Source organism: Gobius niger (assembly GCF_951799975.1).
Source record: "Gobius niger genome assembly, contig: SCAFFOLD_109, whole genome shotgun sequence".
Lineage (NCBI taxonomy): Eukaryota > Metazoa > Chordata > Actinopteri > Gobiiformes > Gobiidae > Gobius > Gobius niger.
Window position 1 is genome coordinate 39,335 of NW_027639206.1, and position 4,985 is coordinate 44,319.

Here is a 4,985-nt window from a genome sequence, read left to right on the forward strand (position 1 = left end):
TCACCTCTGAGGCCCTGGAGGAGCAGGAGCTTCACTTCACCTCTGAGGCCCTGGAGGAGCAGGAGCTTCACTTCACCTCTGAGGTCCTGGAGGAGGAGCTTCACTTCACCTCTGAGGCCCTGGAGGAGCAGGAGCTTCACTTCACCTCTGAGGTCCTGGAGGAGCAGGAGCTTCACCTCTGAGGTCCTGGAGGAGCAGGAGCTTCACTTCACCTCTGAGGTCCTGGAGGAGCAGGAGCTTCACCTCTGAGGCCCTGGAGGAGCAGGAGCTTCACTTCACCTCTGAGGCCCTGGAGGAGCAGGAGCTTCACTTCACCTCTGAGGTCCTGGAGGAGGAGCTTCACTTCACCTCTGAGGCCCTGGAGGAGCAGGAGCTTCACTTCACCTCTGAGGCCCTGGAGGAGCAGGAGCTTCACTTCACCTCTGAGGCCCTGGAGGAGCAGGAGCTTCACTTCACCTCTGAGGCCCTGGAGGAGCAGGAGCTTCACTTCACCTCTGAGGCCCTGGAGGAGCAGGAGCTTCACTTCACCTCTGAGGCCCTGGAGGAGCAGGAGCTTCACTTCACCTCTGAGGTCCTGGAGGAGCAGGAGCTTCACTTCACCTCTGAGGTCCTGGAGGAGCAGGAGCTTCACTTCACCTCTGAGGCCCTGGAGGAGCAGGAGCTTCACTTCACCTCTGAGGCCCTGGAGGAGCAGGAGCTTCACTTCACCTCTGAGGCCCTGGAGGAGCAGGAGCTTCACTTCACCTCTGAGGCCCTGGAGGAGCAGGAGCTTCACTTCACCTCTGAGGCCCTGGAGGAGCAGGAGCTTCACTTCACCTCTGAGGCCCTGGAGGAGCAGGAGCTTCACCTCTGAGGCCCTGGAGGAGCAGGAGCTTCACTTCACCTCTGAGGCCCTGGAGGAGCAGGAGCTTCACCTCTGAGGCCCTGGAGGAGCAGGAGCTTCACTTCACCTCTGAGGCCCTGGAGGAGCAGGAGCTTCACTTCACCTCTGAGGCCCTGGAGGAGCAGGAACTTCACCTCTGAGGCCCTGGAGGAGCAGGAGCTTCACCTCTGAGGCCCTGGAGGAGCAGGAGCTTCACTTCACCTCTGAGGCCCTGGAGGAGCAGGAGCTTCAGCTGCTTCTGTAGCACGTCAGGAGGAACCTTCCAGACCCAGCGGAGGAGCAACCAGGAAGAGTCATTATCAACTACATCAACAACTAAACACCCTCAACCACTCACAACCTCAGCCTCAATCCTACTTTTGTTTTTTGTACCAGTTTTTTTTAGTTCTTTCTCCTGTTTGGTTGTGACTGTTTTATGCCGCAAATTATGTTTCGGAATATTTTGTATTTTTCTCATGTCCTCGTGATCCAGATTTAGGAGAGGACAAGCCCCTACACGGCAGGTACCACCCAAACATCACTGAAGAGGCGGATATTCAGACAGAGCCGGACTAAAGGACAGCACAGAGGCACATCATGGCTGCACAGGAGCCTCCAGCACCAGAGCAACAGAGGCCCAGATCTACCACACCAGACAAGACCCCAGGTGTAAGAACATAACTGCAGGTGTAAGAACATAACTGCAGGTGTAAGAACATAACTGCAGGTGTAAGAACATAACTACAGGTGTAAGAACATAACTGCAGGTGTAAGAACATAACTGCAGGTGTAAGAACATAACTGCAGGTGTAAGAACATAACTGCAGGTGTGAGAACATAACTGCAGGGTGTAAGAACATAACTGCAGGTGTAAGAACATAACTGCAGGTGTAAGAACATAACTGCAGGTGTAAGAACATAACTGCAGGTGTAAGAACATAACTGCAGGTGTAAGAACATAACTGCAGGGTGTAAGATGCTGCAGGTGTAAGAACATAACTGCAGGGTGTAAGATGCTGCAGGGAAAGCTTACATGGAGCGCCATAACCAAGTGGCTGGTATAGTGTACAGGAACATCTGTGCAGAGTATGGGCTGGAAACCCCAAGGTCAAAGTGGGAAACACCTCCAAAGGTGGTCGAGAATGACCGAGCCAAGATCCTGTGGGACGTCCAGATACAGACGGACAGATGGTAATTTAGAGTTTTTCATATATATATTATTATGCATGCAGTCCTTATATTTGAAGAGTTTAGTGATGCTAGCACTAGCCTAGCACTAGCCTAGCCTAGCACTAACCTAGCACTAACCTAGCACTAACCTAGCACTAGTCTAGCCTAGCTTAACCTAGCACTAGCTTAGCACTAACCTAGCACTAACCTAGCACTAGCTTAGCACTAACCTAGCACTAGCTTAGCACTAACCTAGCACTAACCTAGCACTAACCTAGCACTAACCTAGCACTAGTCTAGCCTAGCTTAACCTAGCACTAGCTTAGCACTAACCTAGCACTAGTCTAGCCTAGCTTAACCTAGCACTAGCTTAGCACTAACCTAGCACTAACCTAGCACTAGCTTAGCACTAACCTAGCACTAGCTTAGCACTAACCTAGCACTAACCTAGCACTAGCTTAGCACTAACCTAGCACTAGCTTAGCACTAACCTAGCACTAACCTAGCACTAACCTAGCACTAGCTTAGCACTAACCTAGCACTAGCTTAGCACTAACCTAGCACTAACCTAGCACTAACCTAGCACTAGCTTAGCACTAACCTAGCACTAGCCTAGCACTAGTCTAGCCTAGCTTAACCTAACACTAACCTAGCACTAGTCTAGCCTAGCTTAACCTAGCACTAGCTTAGCACTAACCTAGCACTAACCTAGCACTAGCTTAGCACTAACCTAGCACTAGCCTAGCACTAACCTAACCTAGCACTAACCTTGGACTAGCCTAGCACTAACCTAGCACTAGCCTAGGACTAGCCTAGCACTAGCCTAGCCTAGTACTAACCTAGCACTAGCCTAGGACTAGCCTAGCACTAGCCTAGCCTAGTACTAACCTAGCACTAGCCTAGGACTAGCCTAGCACTAGCCTAGCACTAGCCTAGCACTAGCCTAGCCTAGTACAAACCTAGCACTAGCCTAGGACTAGCCTAGCACTAGCCTAGCCTAGCACTAACCTAGCACTAGCCTAGGACTAGCCTAGCCTAGCACTAACCTAGCACTAACATAGCACTAGCCTAGCCTAGCACTAACCTAGCACTAGCCTAGGACTAGCCTAGCACAAACCTAGCACTAGCCTAGCACTAACCTAGCCTAGCACTAGCCTAGCACTAACCTAGCACTAGCCTAGCACAAACCTAGCCTAGCACTAGCCTAGCCTAGCACTAACCTAGCCTAGTACTAGCCTAGCACTAACCTAGCACTAACCTAGCACCACTAAACTCTTCAAATATAAGAACTGCGTGAATTTAAAAAAAAAATCTCCAGAATCAACCACACTCTGGATAAATATGAAATGAGGCCCTGTGTCAAAAATCCTGAAATATCCCTTTACCGTCCTAAGCCCCACCTCCTGTTTGGCTTTACCCAAACCTAAAAGCTTCTTAGAGAAAGTGAGTCGTGCTCCTCCTCTCCTGGAAAACACCGAGCTGTGACTCAGACAGGAAGAACCCGACTCTGATGTTCAGCCTGAGGTCTGATCTTCATTATCCCAGATCATCTCATGAGCCTGTGGGACGTCACACTCATGCCCCTCACAGGTGTTTATGCCACTCCCTCAGAGAGAACCTCACACCTCAGGTTTATACATGTTAGACACATGTTTGCAAAGAAGTGCATGCTGGGAGTGGTCAGGTGACTGTTTCTCTTTATTTTGGATTTTCTGAGGACGCTGGGATAGTTTTTCAGATGAAAAAACCCCTGGGCATAAAACGACTTAAGAATCACCAGAACTGTTAGCTCACGAGTATAAAAAAATAAAAATAAGAAAAAAACAAATAAAGAAATAAAATAAAATAAATAAATAAATAAAAAATAAGAAAAAAATATGAAAAATAATAATAATAATCCCCCCCCCAAAAAAAGCTCACGAGTTAGCGGCTAGTTAGCAACATTAGCAGCATTAGCCTGTATGGTGTAAACTCTGCAGACAGTGGTATTTCTGGTATCGGGACGTCGTGAATGAGTACGAGTATGAGCACAAGCATGTGGTATCGGCCCGATACCCGATATCGGTGCATCCCTATTGAAAACTGTAGAAGCTACTGAAGAGTAATATCCATATATTTTTATATTTTGGTATGAATTTCAAAATAAAGGTCCTGAAGAACAAAGGCTGTAGCAGTTGCTGGTTTGATCATTGACTCGTGTGACTTTGGAGACGCTTCAGTAAAAAAGGTCGAAGGTTTTGAAGATTATCCATGAACTGTCATATTTGTGCCTTTCAAAATAAAGGTCCAGACTGAAAAGTAAAGATCCTGGTATAACTGGTTTATGCATTTCACCAGTTTATATTGCATTTCTAGTCACTCCTGTTTCCTAACGGGCTCATCCTGATTATCAGTCAAAATATAACAAACAAAATAAAGTTACCAAGACAACAATATAAACTTCAAATTATAACTCACACCTGAGAACGGTCATTCCCTGCTATATAATGATAATTAAAGTGATGAAAAGTGATTGGATAAAGCTGAACTGCTCGATCTGTGAAACACCGCGCCCCCCTGGTGGACAGACAGGGCGGCGCACCTTCACACCTGTTACACAAACACAAAGAAACGACTCGGTTTTCCCATTTTTTTAATTAAACTTTTGTACAATTTCCTCAGAATGTTGGAGTCGAGTTTCCGGCGGCGGATGTAGAGGATGTAGAGGATGTAGAGGACGTAGAGGATGAAGAGGATGTAGAGGATGTAGAGGACGTAGAGGACGTAGAGGATGAAGAGGACGTAGAGAATGTTCCATCGTTTGGTCACAGTCTTTGGTCGTGATCTTAATCCGAGTCTCGGAGGAATGTCATGAAGGTCAGAGTTCGTGAAAAAGGGGGGGGGGGGGGGGGGGGGGGCGTTGCCGTGGTTACATGCCCATCCGGATGCTCTGGATGATCTGGAAAATGGCTGC